This window comes from Thermobia domestica, chromosome 2 (assembly GCF_964235325.1).
Source record: "Thermobia domestica chromosome 2, izTheDome1.hap1.1, whole genome shotgun sequence".
In the NCBI taxonomy this organism is placed as follows: Eukaryota; Metazoa; Arthropoda; class Insecta; order Zygentoma; family Lepismatidae; genus Thermobia; species Thermobia domestica.
This window is the reverse complement of record NC_137455.1, coordinates 134203812-134225233: the sequence shown is the minus strand read 5'-3', so window position 1 is coordinate 134225233 and position 21422 is coordinate 134203812. Positions and strand designations below refer to the sequence as shown.

At 33.7% G+C, this 21422-nt stretch overlaps 1 protein-coding gene across 2 annotated transcripts in view; it reads left to right on the top strand.

Moving 5' to 3' along the window:
• The first annotated feature begins 2779 nt into the window (after positions 1-2779).
• LOC145675620 (adipokinetic hormone/corazonin-related peptide receptor variant I-like) overlaps positions 2780-21422 on the top strand; it is a 57966-nt gene continuing 39323 nt past the window's right edge. The window contains exon 1 of one of the 2 annotated variants that reach the window (XM_081746171.1): positions 2780-3280. The gene's annotated coding sequence lies outside the window, so the exon portion shown is untranslated. The remainder of the gene's footprint in view (positions 3281-21422) is intronic. The other variant, XM_081746162.1, reaches the window with a different exon arrangement.

Sequence of the window (21422 nt, the reverse complement as noted above, 5' to 3'; positions counted from 1 at the left end):
TACCTTATGTGAGAGCATCTCCATAAGGTATGCTCATAATTGTAATTTGTGTAATCATTAAAACACCACGTTAAATTTAAGTTACAAATATGCATAATTGCAATTATTAGGAATATTTATTCAAAGTAGTTTACCTAAAGCAAAGAAGAGACTTACTAAAAATTAGGCACAAAGTTGAATAACACAAATAAGCCATTAGTAATACAAGTATACATTTTCCGCAACTAGTAATTTTAAACCTTAAAACAAATCTGAAATCGGGTTTATTTCCTGTTAGTAACTTTTTCGTCGTAAATATCCGCAGCGGAATGATGTCCATCCTTCAGCCAAAAAATAACTAGCTCGTCTATTTCGAGCTTGTCTAGCGGTGGGCCATTAACATTGATGAACAACAAATTAGACAATGTTTGAGCACTTAGTCTATTTCTATATCAGTCATCTGTAAATTTATAAAGGGAAATGCCCGTTCGTACTCTGTCGTGGAAATTGATAATACGTCTACCCGATTCTGTAACACCTCATCGACAATCTGCTTCTTAGACTTAAGTCTGATAACGATTTTTCTTGGCCGGTTTTGAAATACTCAGCAAGAAGTATCATCTCTCTATCACCATACAACATCTTTTCCATATCGACCATGTCAGTTGGCAATGTCGACTCATGGAGAACAGAAACCTCATCTACCACGCCTTCGATAGGGAATCTTGTAAATAAATTATCAATTAAAGCCTGATAAACTGATGATTTCTTATTTGTTTATAAATTTAGTTTATAAATTTATTTACACATGAAGGTTTGATGCCATTACCAACTTCCCTACTCCGTCTAGAAAGCGAAAGGGAACGAGGTTCCTGGAAAGTGTTCAGAGGTGAATGGGAATTTCCCTCCTTCTTCCCCTTCAATTACCACACTGCTGTTTGCCATGTGCCAAATTACGATGAATTTCAATTAAATTATCATAGTATAATTATTTCCTTGTTGAATTATCGATACTTTTCAGTGGAAAAAAGGATGAAATTTGAAAGTTCCAAATCAAGGTAAGTACCAACGTAAAGGGGAAATAAATATAAAATATCCATATAATTATGCGTACAATCCAAACTTCAAATTTCCGTGTAATTAAGCTTACAGTACAAATTTTATGCCTATTTTTCTCACAACTTTACGGGTTGATTGCCCTGTGCTGTAAGCACTCCATATAATAAACATAAGCTTCAGCAATTATTATAGTAGAAAGCAATGGATATATGAAGCAAAGTAGTGTATTTTTTGTTTCTGATTTTTTTCTTAAATAACATCGATCGTTTTCGATCATTTTTACAAACCAATTCACTACCAATTTTCTATATATAGAAAGTGCCCCATCCCCGTAAAGGAGAATTTAAAAAAAATGCTAGGACACATTCTGTTTATTTTCAATAAATAGTTAATATACTGAATTTCTTTTACTGAATACTCATTTTTTTCTGAAAAATTCGGATCCTCACTACCTCCTTAGGATATTATGCATTATAATGAAAGCAATATAACATCCCAGTTTGGATTAAGGCCTAACTATATACCAAAAGTAATTTCATTTGATTTCGCAATTTGACAGTGATGATCAGGCACACATAGTTACATTCAATTTTTTATATAAATAATTTATATATTACAGTGATTCAAAAATGTATATTTTCCAGTAGTTAGCTCCTCTAAAGACTGACAGGTCTCGAAAGCCAAGTAGTAGTATAAGTCCTATTGCTATTATTACAATTGAAAATATCAATATCCAAAAGTGCCTGAAGTTCATTTTAAACTTGGTAAGATATACTCACCTCAGGTAAGTAGACAGAAAGAAATGGAAAAGGAAAGGAAATGAAGGTCTTGAAAGTAAAACGAAGACAAATTTACCAGTTTTCAGAAGATACTGTCTACAATGCAGTGAGCAGAGTAGGTCGGTAGATCATACTGAGTCGGTGCGTCGTAGTGGGTCACGGTGGGTGGTGGGTCGCAGGGAGTCATGGTGGGTAGTGGGTCGCAGTGGGTCACGGTGTTTGGTGGGTCACAGAGGGTCATGGTGGGTGGTGGGTCGCAGTGGGTCACATGCTGTTGACCCACGACCCACTGACCCACTCAGAAAACTTGACCCACTTGACCCATTGACCCACCGACCCACTCCATCTCTGGTCCAGTGGCACATCTAGCCCGAGGGCGGGGGGCGTAGCACTTCCAGTTTTTGAGTGACTGTTATGAATAATTTAAGCTATTATTTATATATATTTGAAAGTGTATAGTAAACTCATGATATAGCTACCTATCATAGTCTGGGGTCTGACTAGCCCCCAGTTTTTACCTCCTAGATCCGTCTATGTTATTGACTCGTTTAATCCTTCGGGTAGGTAGAAATTGCAATTTAATGTCAAGTTAATTTTAGAGTTAATAGCAATATTTCAATTTTTATGCAATACAAATAAAGAAGTTACAGCACGAAATGCTGGAAACAAAAGTGTGATTTATTTGCAGCACGAACAAATACAAAGGAAGTTAATAAAGACTTCGGAACTAACCAAGGTTTTCTGGTAAGTTTACGGTACGAAAAAACTACATTTTCTTAATGGATTTAGCATATGACTAGCTTGTTTACTTGCACTAGAGAAGAGGTCGGAAGAAATGAACACAAAGGGCAAATATAAAATAAGTATGAACGGGGAATTGCTTAAGAAAAATCAAGAAAAAGAAAGAAAGAAAGAATAAACATTCTAGATTCCGATTCTAAGCAGCTGCGATGACAGATTCACTAGCTGGCCACGTGGCCAGCGGTTGCTGTCGTTGCGCAGCAGGTCCGTTCTACCATGGTCATGTATTTCGCAGTTCTGACCTCTGCACTGAGAACCAATCTACATCCGCATGAATAATAATAATCATGTTTTAAGTGTCCGGAATAAAAAAAAGTACAGCGAAAAGAGAAAAGAGTACATAGTTTTTAAGTTGTTGGTGTTGTGGTGAGTAACATTTTTGTGATCTCTTGAATCAAAGGAAACAGTAAAAAGACCAAATGTTGTTTTCCATTGTTATATAGAAGAACTTATAAATAAGAAGAATCTCACGTGATTTACATATGTGGATATCTTTTCTTTTCTTTTTTTAAAAAAAGAACTTGTAACATTTTGATGGTGATATGTCGATACTTGGAACTTTATCTATTAGAGACGAAGTTACGTGTGAAATTTCGTCGATTTTCGTCTGGAGAGTTTTGGTGGCTTCTCAAGGAAAACATATTTCAGATTATTGAAGGTTGGTGAGTGATAAAATAATATACGTTATCTTACATTTTCCCTATAAAATATAATAAATTTGATAAAAATGTGAAAACTTATTTACTAATAGTAATAAATTATAGTTTTTCAACAATAGTATGAACATATAATAAAAGAAATAGCAGTGACATGGTGTATACCTCGTGAAAGAGTTTGGTTTATCAATACACACAGCGTGAAAACTGAAGTTTGATTTTTTGCATTTCTCCTCACCTTTCTGTCCCCGCTCAGAAAACTCAGGAAGATGAGTGAATATTTGAAAATAGAAAATACTGAAGTTTTTAAATTTCTTGACTAGAAAGCCATTTTATTTCATTATTGCATTGCATTCCATGGACAGATTAGATTTTATATTCTGAGCATTACACTAATCTGGTAATGTCAACAATACTGAGAGTAGTTTATAAACCAGAGGTGATACGGTATCCATAATTATACGGAGAACCGATTTTTGATTGTTCACATCTTGAGATGAATTGGATGGATGACATCTATTAACAAATTCGAATCCTAGCTTTTGACCTTCTACCTCCTGGCCAAAATTGATAATGATTCATCGAGTAGCCCTTAAAATGTTGTCTTCCGGACGGACACATTGACAGACAAAGGAAATGTATAAAAGTAATTTTTGGTAATACAAACTTCTTTTTTTAAAAAAAAAAAAAATGGCCAAAGAAGATGCATATATCGATCGACACATTTCTTGAGATGATCAAAATGTATACGGTACTTTTCGCAGGGAAACTGACAAATCTACTTTTTATAATGCTAAAAAAAATATGTCATTCATACCCAGTCTCAATATCACGCCATCTATTAAAGTAAAACTAATACTAAAACTTACCATCAAAAATGTCATTATGCCACTAGCAACAGGACATGACACATTATGAAATGAAATCTTTTAAGTTTTACGTCCCATGGCTATGCCTGCTAGGCTAAAGGAGATGGTGATGATAAGATATGAATGAAATGGTGAAGTAGGAGGAAACGGGAAAACCCCGAGAAAACCCACGCACACGATGTCTATCCACCACAAGGTTCATTTGGCATAAGCTGGGATCGAACCGAGGACCCCATACACTAGAGTGAGCTCCTTGGTGGCTAAGCGGTTAGCATACGCGCCTATGGCGTGGGAGACCCGGGTTCGATTCCCGGCGGGAGCTCATGTGGTTCGGATTCCACGTTAATCAGTAGGTCCACGTCTCATATAGCCTCGCTGCTGAACGGGACGTTAAACTCAAAATCAACTCAACTCAACCCATACACTAGAGGTGAACACACTTCCACTGAGCCACCGCGGCCCCTATGATACATTATGGTTAATGTGTTACAAGAAACTAAAATTATTATTAAATCTTAAACTTTAATTTTAAACAACATATTTCAATTAATGCTTTCTGACTTGTACTATCTCTTATAATAATAATAATAATAATAATAATAATAATAATAATAATAATAATAATAATAATAATAATAATAATAATAATAATAATAATAATAATAGTAATAGTAATAATAATAATAATTGTAATAATAATAACAATAACCGGGAATTTGAGACTCGTGCAGCAAAGACTAACCAGTCGACTAGAGAGAAGAATTATTATAATTATTTTATTTTCTGGGAAGGAAGATGCTGATACTCATCATGAATGTTATTCTTCAAGTTCTGATTGGCTTTGAAGACAAGCGTAAAAATCTAAACAAGTGAAAAAATTAACAGGTGCTCCGATCTGTTGATCTATTATCTTTTAAATGCATGTAATATACTCCTGTTTCAGTCTTCAAATAGATTTACATTGAAAGAATTACTTCATAAATACAAAAGTATTTTTAAATAGCTACAGAAGTCGCAAACAAAACAAACTTCAGAAGAAATGAGGCGATACTGAATACAGTTACGTACCACCAAAATCAAAAACATTAATATGTTAGTACTTTCAAAATTGAATAGTGTAAAAATGGTAATAGAAAAACAGCAAAAATAAATAGGCAGCTATCAATGGTAAAAACGTTAAAACAAGAGTCTACAATTAAAAATAAAAATAAATAGAAATAAATGATTAGCGTGTATTATAAATAAATAATTCTCAGAGATATACTTCAAACTACGTAATTATGTGAAACTCTGTGTGACTGAACAACAGTATTTTATTATTTTTAAATATACATTTTAGATTTCAACTACAAATCACACTGCATAATAATAGCAAACAAACTATTTCTGTACCATGTTCTAACTGTTGTACATGGCACAGGAAAAGTTTGTATAACATTCTGGTGATTCTGCTTTCTGGTGAGAAATGATATGTCGAAGTTTTCTTTTTTTTTCTTTTTTAAAAAAGATAATTTCTGCTTCATCGTATATAGCAAGCTAAATTTAGATCACTATTACGAGCGGTGCCTCAGCTACTTGATTCTGTCTGCAACGTCAATTTCGAAGATGCCCATTTCTGCATATTTCTTATTTCATATCTCCAGCCTCAGTGGGAAAATTCTGGAATATTGCTTGGACTACAATAATAATATATTTGAACGGTATAGTATTTTATGGACATATGCCACAAATATCAGAGACTTAAATAAATAAATAATGAACCAAAATTACGTTTTGATACTCATTAACTTACAAGAAATCATTACGTTAGATATTATTGTAAAATTCGAGTATCAGAACAGGTAATGCATGTCTGCTGAGTGGGTTCTGGGTTTAATCAATGGTAGAAAATGAAAAGAAACCTTTAAGTTTTAGGTCCCACAGCTATGCCGGTTAGGCTAAAGGAGATGGTGAGGATGAGTGAATTGGTGGAATGAAGAAAGTGGGAAAACCCCGAGAAAACCCACGAGCACGGTGTTTGTCCATCACAAAGTCCACACGGCGCGAGCTGGAATCTTACCAGGAACCCCAAGCACCGGAGGTGAACGCTCTACCACTGAGCCACCGCGCCCCCCTAATCAATAGTAGAGTCCATATGTGGTTTGGAAACTGGGAAAAGAAATTACACTCGAAACAAACGAACCAATAAAAAATGGGATAAACGTCACAATGACTCATACCTGGTGCAAGAGATCGTAGTTCGATCCCGCGCCATGCAAGTTTCTGATGGACAATACCGTGTCAGTGGATTTTTTGGATTTTTTGTTCCCTTCCACATTCTCATTCTACCAATTACTTCAAAATCGTCAACTTTCTTTAATCACAAATCTTGTTTAGCCTAAAGAGCATAACTGTGGGAAATAAAAGTAAATATTTCATTTCACTTTCAATTTCCATTTCATTTCAGAAATTGCAATGAATATAGAACTACAAGTAAACAAGCTGTTTTCAGCAGCACATAGATATAATAACTAATAGTAGTTCATATTTTATTAACTGTTTTTTTTATTATTATTATTCTTTGAATAACACCTTTTGTTACATGTTAGAATACAAGTTATTTCGAGCATGTGGCTATGACAAAGTTGAAACTAACCAGCAATACATGCGGAGACAACTATTGTGTGTTTTATTACTTCTTAAATGCTTTGGCACTCTACAGTGGTTCAGGTGTTGGCCTTGTCTAAATGAATTCTCAGCGCCAAGGTCAGCCCTCAGGAATGTAACTTTTTTTTATTACTACCCTTCTGTAAATATATTCCTTAGATTTTTATCGTCTATTTTATTGATAATTCTGAGGAGTTAAAGGAAAGTTCGGTCACGTATTAAAATATGAAGTTGTAAGTATTACATTTTTTAATTCAAATTTTCGCGCATGAGATCTTAGGTCTTCCTTTGTTGCTATTCTGAGAGATGATATCTATTATGAACCACTCTTCTCGGTGCCAAACTAGAAACGTACCAGAAAAAAATGAGGCATCATTCCAGCGAGAGAATAAATCCTACAAACGACTGTAAGACTGATATGGACTTAAAACAATAATAATAATAATAATAATAATAATAATAATAATAATAATAATAATAATAATAATAATAATAATAATAATAATAATAATAATAATAATAATAGGTTATTCAAGACCTAGAACGAGATTGTATGGGTCTACATCAAAATTTTGATACTCTATTGAGAATCAAATTAAGGATCACACACGCATCAAAGGCAAACATATTAGTAAAGCTACATGTTTGTAGGAATACAATTACGAATTGAAACTCATTCAGGGATTATTATTGTTTATTCTATTTATGTCTGTGATTCTTTATTGTGTCATGTATTCTATCATGGTAAACAAAGGACACAAAGTTTTTATAAATAGGAAAATGAAAAATAACAAAAGCAAAATAAATATTTAATGTTCATTATAACTTATCAATTTGTTTGAAACCATGATACCGTTGTGCTCCTATTAGAACCAGACATACTGAACGCTAATGCCTTGGTCAGTTGAAACACAAATCGATTCATTGGCTGTGTCAATGTCAATCAGCTGTTATTTTTACATTATTAAAAAATAAAACCTCCGACAAGAACTTACGTGAAATCAAGTAATTCCAGTTAAATCGAGTAAACATAGCTATAGTCCGCGTTGTTTTCGTGTCTTTATGAAAGGATTGCAATATTTTCGTTTTGCCTAATGATACTGCTATAATAGTTACGTATATTTAGTGCTACCAGTACAATATTCAAAATGAAAATTCTACAAATAAAGCCTCTGCCTGTTACCTCTGCCTTGGACTAAATCACATGGACACCCTTAACTGGCTACAACATATGACTCGACATCTATCCTCAATTTTGATTGCAATTAACTTGTAAGACAGATTTTTATAAAATATAAGAAAATCAATTAGAAATATATTCTGAGAATTTCACGGATTTATCTATATATTATAATGCTAGGTTTATATGTTTGTGGACGTTTATCTGTTTGTGGACTTTTATATGTTTGTGGCAAATTCTCTTGACAATGATATCTCGGAAACCACAAGCTCTAGAAAGTTCCTGTTTTCATTAATCGATTGCAAATTTTTGTAGATCGTTTAGTTCTAATTGAATATTTAAAAAATGGCCGTTATTTCTTTATTCTGTTTTTTAGGGGTACACTGGTTAGGGGTTTAGGGGTACACTGAAATTTTAAAAGGTATCATATCTTACGAATTATACATTTCAACACCACACATTTGTATAAGGGGTTAATAGTCTATATCTCTCCTGCGTTTGTTTTCTAGTCAAATGATAATGAAAAACGAAGGGTAATCATTTCCCCAGTCTAAGATAAATTTTTATTGTTTGGAATGTTGTGCCCAATGAACACCATATATCACTGACATAATTAATTGTGTGTGTAATGTATTTGTTTATTACATACTGCATCAAGAAGAAAGAAAACGCTGATCATACATGAATTGGAAACTCCAACCGGAAATAGGCTCAAATCTTGCAAACAGTGCTAGGTATTGAAAAAATAATAGAAAGAATCTTCCCTTTATAATATCCCTTGCTGATTTTTTTAAATTTCATTTTTATTTTTAAATCAAGCCGTCCTTCATTTGTGTCTGCGAAGGAACATGTACAGACGTTATAAGGAATGACAAGGAGATTCATGCTCATATCTGACTGATGCGCTGTGTAGAGAGCGCAGATTCAACTAGTACTAATTTTAAAAAGTCAAAGTAGTTGAAGTAAGTGTAAGAAAGTTTCTACCATTCTACCTTACGTGGTAGTCTGTGTTTTTCTTGTCCATTCTACTATAACATCTGGAAAAAATATATTATTTCATGGCGTGCACTTTTTTTTTTTTTTAAGTAAGCAAACTAGACTATAGATTTGTTTGATATTCATCATGAAAAATGAAGTAAAATTAACCTCGAGTAGCAAATTTGCGCATAGACATAGTAATAATATATTACCACTTTCAGCTATAATTTTTGTAGAAAATACGATTTTTTCATGCACTGCGGTATGTGCTTTTTTAAAGGTTACCTAATTATTCCCATTGCTTAGGTCTGAAACCAGTTGCGGGTAGGGAAAAAAGAGTAAATTTACCTCACGTTGAAAAATTACCTCATATTGTTCTGCATAATGTGATCAGAAAATATACTCCATAACTTTTGTAAACTAATAATGATAATGAATTGATTTTAGTGTAATATGGTGCATTTTTCTGTGAGGCTTTTCAGTAATCTGTGCTGCTTGGGTTTGAATGAAATCGGTGAAGAATAAGGGTGAATTTATCTACCAATCGGATTTCGAAATATGTGTTCTGAGTAAATCTCGAGCCGAAGAATGGAAAATAGCGTATATTTTCTTTGAGATCTAACAATTATCAATATTGTTTTGAGGTTGAAAATAGTCGGTAGTAAAGGGGTGCCTTTATCTAAGAAAGATGTTTAATGGTGACTTTTCTAAAATTACACTATTTTCATGAAACATGACCTTCGTTTTGCTTGAGGATTCATAGTGGAGATAATTGCTTGACGTGGAAATCAGTTATTTCACCTTACCTAAAGCAGGAAAACAAAACATGTTTAAAACTACTTTTCCTTAAAATTGCCCGATTTTCATGGATCAATGCATGTGTCGTGCGCTTTCTTTGAAGATGCGATCTATTGCTTAGACTGACATCAAGAGAGTGCAAGGGCGAATTCAGCCCCAGTTTTAAATAAATATTTCAGGGCAATGTTGATTGTTAAAAAAAAAAAAAAAATATGTATCATAACGCGTTTCCTTGGAAGATTGAGCATTACTGCTGTTGATTGGTGTTGAAATCGATCATGAATAAGGAATGAAACATCTCACCTAAGAAAAAAAGAATGCTTGCACATATCTACTGGTGTTGGTAGTAAAAAAAATGAATTTTTTAAGTTTTATGTCCGACGGTTATGCCGGCTAGGCTAAAGAAGACGGTAATAATGAGAAATGAATGAAATGGTGGCATGAAGAAAGTGTGAGGAAACTGTAGAACTCCGACAAAATCCATGCACACAGTGTTTCTCCACCACAAAACTCATTTAGTTTGAGCTGGAATCGAACCAAGGATCCCATGCACCAAAAGTGAACGCTCTACCACTGAGCCACCACGGCCTTTATTGAGAGTAAAATTATTATATTGAACATGAAACACAAGGGTATGTTAACACTATTTTCAGTCTTTAATGTACAGAATTAAACATAAGATATTGTCTTGCTGTGACTGAATAGAATTGTTTGCTTATACTGTATATGCGCATATACCGTATACATATGAGCGGCTCTGGGGAAGATAATAGTAAGCACCATTTCTGATAAAATTGAATTATTCGGTGGAATGGGTTTGGATTGGACCACAGCGCATTATGTATAGAGTTTAAGCTCGGAAAATTATCTGCCGGTAACAGGGGAAGCTTGTTTTGTATGTGTCATTGCATTAAATTGGATGGGAATGTTGACGTTTCTTCTCCAGTTTACTCGAAAGTTTAAAAATGTCGCTTACCCTTATTTTCTCCCAAGTCACTCATATATTGAACATTGAAAATATTTCTGTTTCCTATTGTCCTAGATATTGAGGACATGCACAAAAGCCCATTAGCATAACTCGTCCACGAGATCTTGATCTCACGTGTCCGGAATTCATTGATTTTTTTCTTTCGTTTTCGAAAGCAGATGTTAATTCCAAGTGCAGAATCTTAGTAAGAAAAATCCCGCATGTTAATTGATCTACCTACTGCCCTAGGAGGGTATTTTTACAATATATAAAATATGAACATACTAATTAACTAGTGACCTCTTATAGGCATAAGTAATGTAACAGAAATAATTGTTTACACTTAATCAAATATTGGACAAAAAACGTTTGATTAAAATTCATTGAAGTAGAAAGTAAGCTGCCATTCTTTTAAACATAAAAACAGTTTTCTTAATAAAGAAAATAACTGAATATCACATAAATAGTTTAAATAATATTTAAATAATATTGCATAAACAGTTTAAGCCTAAACCGTTAAATCATATAATGACATATAGCGAGTTTTTTGAACATAGGACCTTGATTATTTCTCATCTCATCTCTTAGGATTAGGAATTAGATTTCTGGGCTGTAAACACCTGCGTTTATGTCAGCTCGTCACGTATGAGGGATGACGTCCTTTTGTCAATCACTGCCCGGGGGATTATGGACGAAGAAAGCAATGACGACACGAGCTTTCATTTCTTAAGGGGGGGGGGGGCAAGCAGAGGGCCAGGCACATTTTTGGGAGCCAACTTTTTTTGTGTACCAAAATTAATAGTTTTATATTATTTCACGTACATTATAATACAACATATCTGGAGCAGACCGGTACCTACGGGTTGGGAACGCACTGCAACCGAGTCCCCCAAAATTTAGTCGTACTGTACAAGTGAAAGATCAATAAAAATTCCCTGATATGTTTTGTTTGAGGTTAATTAGTTTAGAAATATCGCTAATAGTTTGGTGCTTAGTTTTCGTAATTTTGGGTCTCAAATAGGGCAAAGATTGAAGTAATCTGTGTGGGGGCGGGGATAAAGGGACCAAAATCTAGATAAGAACTTTTAATCTAATCTCAACTTATTCACTTATTCACTCACCTAGGTATATTAGGCGTGGTTTGACTGATAAAAACTTTTAGAATAAATTCTATGATAGGTCTATATTACATCAGAATAAAAAGCATTCTGAATTAAATTATATATTTTGTTCAGCTATTCTTTCGAATCTCACTAGGTCACACCAGGCCAGTATCTCCGGGGATCTAGGGGGGCCGGGCCCCCCTAAATTTTTACTGACCCCCTAAAATTTTCACGGTAGGCTTGCAAATGAACTATAATATGGTGATGAACTATAAATGGTTGGATTGATCCCCCTAACTTCTACCGCCCCCTACATTTTTGGACTGGCTACCTGCCTGGGTAACACTCAATGTAAATCATATTTTTGCTGAGAGCGATCATACTAATAAACAAAATACGGCGTTTCACAACCATTCTTAAAAGCATACTTGGGTTCATGCTTAATGACAATATTTTCTTTTATTTTTAAATCGATACTCCAAAATTTATTCCTGCATAAAGGTAGCGCGATTAACATTATATTATGTAGTTTCATTGGATGGCACAAATTTTGGATTCAAATGTACGGGTACGGATGAATTAAGAAACATTACTCACTATACAATAGTGAATCAATATAGAAAGTTCTTAATTTGTAACAAACTAACGTTACCTAAAGAATAACTCTCAAGGTATCAAATTCTCAAGGTATATTATATTATGTTGTGGTTACATTGCTCACCGAAAGTGTCAGTGTCATTACGAGAAAAGAAAATGTGAGTTTAAAGTGGTGGTGTTTCTTGTAGACATATTTTAAAGATAGTATGGATAAATTTGTATTCGCCAGCCGATCATGCTCAAGCCAAGTTTGATGAGAAAGAACGTAGTTTCCAAAGTCAAGGGTATCCCATAAGTCCTTGGTTAGAATATTCCATTTTAAGGGACCAAGTATTCTGCTATCCTTGTAGGAAATTTCTAAGGAATATTGTACGGGATCAAACATTTACTGTGACAGGATTTAGCAACTGGAAGTCAGCGTTGGAGCAGGGTAAAGAATTAGGTAAGCATGCTTCTAAAAGCCACATAGAAGCAATTCAAATGTGAGAACTTAAATTCAGACTGTGCAGGTGAAAAGTATTAATATAATTCTAGATGCGGGACAGAGAAAGTAAAGTTGTGGTTTAAGTCCCACTTTGAGCAAGGTCCCTCTCAACTTCAGTGCTGAAAAGGAATTTTAAAATACAATTCATGAAGCAGCAAACAGGAGTGTTTTGACTGTTTTCTCATTTCAGTTGAAAAAAGTAAGTTTCCATTGAAGTTTTTCTGACTTCAAAATGTATGACTCATTACCAGAAGTACTGTACATAACAATTAACTATAATATATCAAATTGTACAGATTTCCACACGTTGTTACTTATGAAGCTCTATATAAAGTGTTCTTTGCAATAAACTTTCTGACATAACAACCAAGGACATAGTTGTTCTGGTTCTCGTGTAAGATAACCTCTGAACTCGCAATGGAATGAAGTCCATCAGAAATTGATGCACATAAACAAGTGAGACATACGCTCAGAAGTACCGACAAAATTTATTACCTAAAAAAAATAATAAGAGTTAATTGGATGTACATTCTTATTGCACGTGCATGCGGAAGTAACATTTAGTTAAAAAAAAAAACATAATTAGTGTGTAGTATATATACATAATAACATGCAATTAAAAACATCTGTTTTATCAGAACAAAGCTATTGCGGTAAGAATGTTATGAGTAATTGGAGGAAGCAAAGTATTCATTCTCGAGCATTATCCTCACAGCGAAAGTAGTAATTTGATTATTTGTTAAAGTTTAGCGTCCCTTTTCAGTACCAAGACTATATGAGATGTGAATGCGTAGTTTAAACTGGATAGAGAACTACCGTAATGCGATCAAATTTTAATGATCTTCCTCTTGGAATCGAATTCGGGATGACCTGCATGCGTTAACTATTAGACCAACGGGAAAGGTGCAAAAGTCAATAATTGTTGCAATGAAAAGACCCGGGGCTAGGGATAACTAGAGAATTCCGAGGCAATACTCTCCGATAAGTGATTTTTAAATTTCGATACACAATTTAAAAAATCCCTTAAGTGAAGGTGGACGACAATTCAGAAAATATTACAATACGAAAATATTGGCTATTAGCAAAACACAAAATGGACAATGATTAATAAATTCCGAATTTAAAAGTTCTGTATCCCATTTTGCCTGTCTCTTTCGGGTTCAACCGAGAGAATACGTGAAACGAATCATGTGAGAGAATATGTGAAGTGTCGTGGAAACAATAGACACAAATAGTATATACTAAAATGGTTTGGTTCAACGAAAAAGGACTGAAACATTGAACAATCATCTGCCTATCCCAGATTCAAATTGGAGTACAAAAGCGCTCGAAATATAGTTTAAAAAGACGATTAGTCAGTCACTGTTAAGTTTCTATTTTTACACAATTCAGCATCAAGTAATCATAGAGAAAATTTAAACACCAATTTTTGTAGTAATGTTTTGAATTTAGTCAAATGAGTTGTTCGATTTAATGCAAATTTATGACAACAAGTGACTAACAAGGAGATGAATGATTACTATTTCGGAATAAAGTATTCAAAATGATTAATAAACTCATGTCAAATCAAGAAAAATATTGTTTAAGTGTTAGTAGGCTTTCTATTTCATTTTCTTGATTGTATACGAGACATCGCTTGTGTTGAGCATCTCCCTACAATATTGCGATTTGAGCTCCTTCGTGGCTAAGTGGTTAGTGTACGCGCCTTTGGCGGGGAAGACCCGCGTTCAATTCCAGGCGGGAGTTCATGTGGTTCTGATTCCACGTTAATCAGTAGGTCCACGTCTCATATAGCTTCGCTGTTGAACGGGACGTTAAACTCAAAATCAACTGAACTCAACTAAATATTGCGATTTGTAAACAAGCACTGTTAAACTCGAGATACATTCTATATTTGTTTGTAGATATTTTGTAAGGTGATATTCTGTCGTCGACTATTTTACTTTTGAAATTATGTCACCGACCGGCGAAGGGCTCCGCAGGGCTTGCTCGCCATAGGTTCCGCCCAATACCTAAGCCCACCTAAGCCAGTGTACAGTGTTGATAGGTATACTGGCCGATGAAAGTGGTTTATATAAAATATATAAAAGGGGATTTAACACTCTTAGAGCTCCATGTTTACTGTTTAATTGACTGCTTAGCTACTTTGACCAAATCCGGATTATATAATATAATATAATATTAAACTCATATCTAGAATGAATCCGCGGTCTCTCATTAGTAAAGCATTCACCTCTGGTCGTTGGAGAATTTGGTTCGAACCCAACTCGCGTCAAGTGGGATTTGTGGTGGATAAACACCTTGAGTGTGTTTTCTAAGGGTTCTCTCACTTTCTTCTTTTCACTATTTCATTCATTCTCATCATCATTGACTCTTTTAGCTTACGCGGCATATAGTGAGACGTAAAATTGAAAGATTGTGAAGTAGTATCTCCAGTTTTTTTTATATTCCTTTAGGACTCACGAAAAGTTAACCTATCACAATTTGGAAGACGATGTCATATTTAGTCGATAAATAATGAGGAAATAATAAAAAACTAGTTCACTAAATTAATCACTACAAACGTAACTGTAATTAATTCTTAATGTTGGTAGTTTGAAAGCATGACTTAGATTCTGATCAGGAGCCAATAATTTATGAAATCATGAGGGTTCCTACTTTCAAGTGCCGTTAACAGTTGACTAATTAAGCAAGGAAATTAACTCGCTAGAACTTATAATGTTAAATATTATCTGCTTATATGAAATATACGCTACTTTTTTAAATACAAAAATAAATAATTAAATCTTTAAGAATTTGTGTTGAAGATCGATGTATCCAACATCTCTCTCTCTTTATATATATATATATATATATATATATATATATATATATATATATATATATATATATATATATATATATATGTGTGTGTGTGTGTGTGTGTGTGTTTACACATAGTATTATTTTCATATTTCATATTTGTTGTTTAATTTCAATATAATATTTCTCGTCTTAGTATAATGTCTTTAATAGAAAAAGAGAAGTGACGTTCAATTCCAAAAAAAAAAAAAAAAAAAAACTAACCACCTCTCTCTGTTTTTATTTTTATTTTTATCTGATAACATATTTGTAGTTTTCGTTCCAAAAGTATAGCCTAAGTGCTTTACACTTCATTCACCTGTGTCACTTCTATCAGAATTTCTCAACATGTACAAGATAAGATATCATCTTATTTTGGTGAGTTTCACAAGCACTGTTTACTGAATAAACATTATTATTTTTACTTTAATTTTAATCAGGATTAAAAATTGTTCATATATCACATATTTTTTTCCCTATAAAGATTAACTAAGGACTTTACTCCTTTTCCTTTTCTTTTTCTTTTTTTTTCTTGACATAAAACAGTATTAACTCTAGACTGGTAACACAGCAGGTTGGATTTCTGTTTAGATTTGTTTACATTTTAAATTTTCCAACAATGCCACAAACTGTCCTTGGTTTTAGTCGTTTTACGTCATCATATTATTTTAGCTCCGAAAAACAAATCAGGGAATGGTAAGATGGAAAAGTAGAATAAATTAATACCAATTTTACATGATCTAAAATCAAATGTAAATTTTATTTTAGATAGTGAAATCCTGTCACCAACATTAATAGACAATCTTTTTTTCCACATTGAAAGTAAATAGTTAAATATTATTTTCATGTATTGATAATCATCGTGATCTACTAATCCAACAGTAACTTCATTATCATGGCCATATAATTTTCTAAGAATTGCTCTGTTAGCAACTTTTCATTTACGACTAAGCACTTTCGTAGTTAACTAAAACATGTTGATTCGTAGGCTTGCAATAAAAAAAGGAAAAACAAAGAACTTCAGACTTTTGTTGTTGTGTACAATGTTATTAACTGAAGATGCAAGGACGTTTAAAAGGAAGAGGTGGAAACTAATCAACAAAAATAAGTATTCTGGTCAACGAGAAATTGGTTTAAAGTTTAACGTTATCTTCTGTACATCTTCCACCACCACCATCACCGCCACCACTCAGGCCGCTAGCCAACCCAAAAAGGTAGGGGGCTGTAGGAGTTAGCGTGGCTCGATCGAACCATATTATAATTCATTACCATATTACAGTTCATTTGCAAGCCTATCGTGAAAATTTTAGGGGACCAATAAAAGTTTAGGGGGCTTCGCCCTCTAGGTCCCCCGTGGATACGGGCCTGCCACCACTACAATAACAACAACAACTACTACTAACATGTACAGTCTTTGTTACATTGCTAAGGTTTTAAAAAAATCTCTTAAAGGAACCGATTAGTACTCTGTCACGCATTTTCATCTGAATGACATTAGTGTAACATAGGGTAAATACACTTCTGTTTGTGAAAATCGCGACATGATAAAAGCTTTGTTTTTGAGGATATGAAGTAAGAATGATTACAATTTCAGCGGAATCGAGCATGTGTAAATCCAGAGGGTTCTCTGTTCGGTACATAGTAGTACCGTAATAAGGTGCTTTAAGCAACACTCACGTAATAACAGTAAATAAGGGACCTGAAAACGTATGGCCAGCTTCATACATCCCGTCAGCGTCAATGGCGCAAAAAAAAAAAAAAAAAGTTTCGTTCGAACGGGTCCGTGTTGTAAGTCTACGAGAAGGCATCTTTTCTAGTTACCATATATATCAGCCAAGCGATTTGTTATGCTTGATTTCTACTATCCGTTCGGTCTACTTGATTTCAACACCTAGCAACTCTCCCGTCAGACAAAACCTTATCGAGAATAATCCCAATTGGACGGTGTTATGCATCAATTGACCAAGCGCCATTTTGCGATTTTCGAGATTTTTACATCAGTGAATAGGAAACAATGTAAATAATGTTTTTAAAAAATGGTTTGAAACCCTACTATTTGTTTAAATGTTCAGGAAAAGCTATTCGACCAAGCGCCAAGTACTGGATCGTAATAGGAACATGTTTTTATTTCCTTCAATATCTCAGAACCGTGTTTTGGCGCTTGGTCAATTGATGCATAACACCGTCCAATTAACCAACCAGCTTCTTCCCTTCGTGCTGGACACAGCGTAGTAGATACGTTCTAACTCTTTTAACTGTATTTCAGGATCTGAGGTTTGATTTACAAGTTCGAACATCAGATTCTTCCAATGAGCGATAATTAAGAAACGGGACAAGAGACGAGTCCTGAACTTTAAAATTCCATTGCTTCAGCGTATTCCATGTTTTTAGTGAGATAGGTCCCGGGAAGAACGAGATTATTGTTGGTAAGTTTATATGCTTAACTGCTTAATGTTCTCACAAGCTGCAAGGATGTAATACAAATCCTCTAACCTCTGAATACTGATATTCACAGTTCGTTCCTTATTAATGAAAATGAGTGTCAACTTAACTTGTCCCTAAGGAATATTAGCGAGAGAGAGATTTGAATTAAGCTAATTAGCCCAATATTGGGTGAAAATTACAATAGAATTTAAACTTTGAAAAGCCAAAAATAAACGATTTCAGGTTATAGCAATACATTTCTAGATAATGAAACTTTCAAAACTACATCATGAAAAAAGAAAAAAAATGGTTGATAACAAAAAGCAGCAAAAATTAATAATGATTCTGTTGCTCTGAAATTGCAAAAATTGAGTGTAGTTATAGGTATGTCGTAGATATAGCCAAACTGAATTAGTTGATAAAAGGTTAATAGTTAAATCAGATTAATTCAGATGATTTTCATATTGCATAATTATTTCTTGAAACAAACCAATTAAATTGTAAATTTCAACTATTTAACTATTTCATTTCAACTATTTAATATCAATACTTAATTTTGATCATGGAATTAATTCACTAAGAAACATTCAAATACTGTGCTTATATGATTATTGTTTATTACTGAAGATTTTCTCTTATTCTAAGGTTGAAATATAGTTACGACTAGTAGTTGAGTATTGAAAAGAGTGAAAAGAGAATGAGTGATGTAATATTATACTAGCATCTCGGATCCACATGAACATATAGAAAGAACATTTTTTTAAATATTGACTGGAACTTTTTATCGTTATTTTGGCAAATTCCTTGAAAAACACAAAAGTTCTATAACACCAAATCTTATGAAAGAATTCCATACAAAATAAAGATGTTTTATTAAAGCGCCATACGTAAGACTGACGTGAGAGAACAATTTACGTTGCTTAACACTGGTTTGAACTTCTTACTAAGTTATGCAGGGCATACACATTTTGTATTCAACAACTAACGTAAGACTTCCACCTATGTCATACATATTGCATAGCAGAATTGAAGTAAACAACAAACGCGAGAATATTTTGATGCTTTTAAATCTGACCTTAATACTGCATTGATATAAACTTTCTTATCTATATATTAAAGTGCTAGGTTTATATGTTTGCCTCCAAAGAAAAGTTTATATGTTTGTCTCCAATCCTTTCGACAATGAGATCTCGAAAACCACAAGTGCTATTCGCTGGTCGATTCCTAATTTTGTGAAGATTGTTTAGTTCTAATTGAATTTTTTTTTTTAAAAAAACGTGACCGTTATTTCTTTATTATGTATTTTTAGGAATACACTGAAAGTGCTGAAATTTTAAAAAAGTAAAGCATCAATCCTATGAGCTATACATTCCAACAAACATAGTTGTATACAGGCGTTTGTTTCATGGTCAAATGAAAATGAAAAAAACTAATAACCATTTCTCCAGGCTGAGATGAATCTTTATTGTTTGGAGTGTTTTGCCCAATGAACACCATATACCACTGACATTATAATTAACTATGTATGTAATGTATTTTCTTATTACATACTGCATCCAAGAATAAAGAAAACAAAACACTGATCATACATGAATTAGAAACTCTAATCGGAAGTAGGCTCAATCTTGCAAACGATGCGAGATATTGAAAAAATAATCTAAAAATTCTCCCATTTATGGTAGGTCTACCCCTTGTGATTTTTATGAAGACATCCTTCACTTGTATCTGTAAAGGGACATGCACAGATGTTCTGAGGAATGGCAAGGAGATTCATGCTCATATGTGAATGATACACTGTGTACAGGGTGCTGAACGGGTTCGGGTGCAGGTACGGGTTCAGCTAGTCTATATATTAAAATGCTAGGTTTATAGGTTTGTCTCCAATCCTTTCTATAATGAGATCCACCAGAGCTCACAAAAACCACAAGTGCTAGAAACGTGTCGTTTTACTGGACGATTCCAAATTTTGTGGAGATTATCCAGTTCTCATTCAAATTTTCAGAAACCATGTCGTTATTGTTCTATTCAACATCTTACGGCCCGTTTTCAGCCCATAAGATTAACATTATTTCAGGACGAAACTACGGTGTTAGGCAACCAGTAGAGAAGTTACGTATGGCGGGTTGACGGACATTGCAGGCGCTTTGCTTAAATCTGAATGGAAAAACCTACTACTGTATGCTGGTAACTCAAAAGGCCTCAAGAGACGCAATGAGGCGCACTTGGACGGATATGGATTTATTAGAAAAAAAATATTTCCACTTGATATCATGTTACTTCTACAAATTTGCTACAAACTCACTCCAACATCTATACATAGCAATTCACTTCCTTTGTGAGTCTCCTGCCATTTAGTTGTGTAAGGAGACATGCACAGTTGGAAGGAGATTCATGGTTATAACAGAACGATGCGCTGAGTAAACAGCACAGGTTCAACTAGTATTTATTTAGTGTTGGGACTTGATAATAACCATGCTATTTGATTAAATTATATTTAACCGAAAACTAAGTTGACACCAAACTTGGATGTGATTATTTCAGTCATTTCCGCTAAGTACTGCTACAAGAATTTAAATGAAAGACTTATACAAATATTCTGTTTAGGATTTGTAGTAACTATTAATAAGCCAAGTTTTGATTGGTAATGTTATTTCACAGTTCTACAATAAGTTGAGCGTGGGCTTCTCAATAGAAATATGTTTGGAGAACATTTTTTTCAATCATAATTTTAAGATTGATCAGGATCAAGTTCATAATATGAATTGGCGTAAAGACAAATTTGGAAGAGGATAACACACCTATATATCATCGCTTTTGCGACGAAATAGAGTAAGCACCAAAATTAATAACATTTATATATTCTACCTCCAGAGTTCCAGAGTTCGTAGGTGTTGATGCAATACTCCAATAGAGTGGTATCTTATTCAATATTAACCAAAATTTTATATAAATGTTGTCCTCAGGCTCTAGACTACGGGTTAAACGGAATGTTGTGAAATTACACATCCAAGTACGATATTTTCGCATTTCATGAAATTTTCGAAACTGTTCAACCTAGGAAATTGAAAATTTTATATACCTACGTATAAATTTTCTCCTTATATCCTGAATTTAGATAAGACAGGATTTTAACGAAGTCCACTTCGGATTGTGGATAGGCAGATTAAAGAGTTTTCTGTTATAATTAAACACTTCTTTCAAAGTCCTGGACATACAACCGTAAAGTTGTTGTAAGTATATTTCTGATTAGAGATATGAATA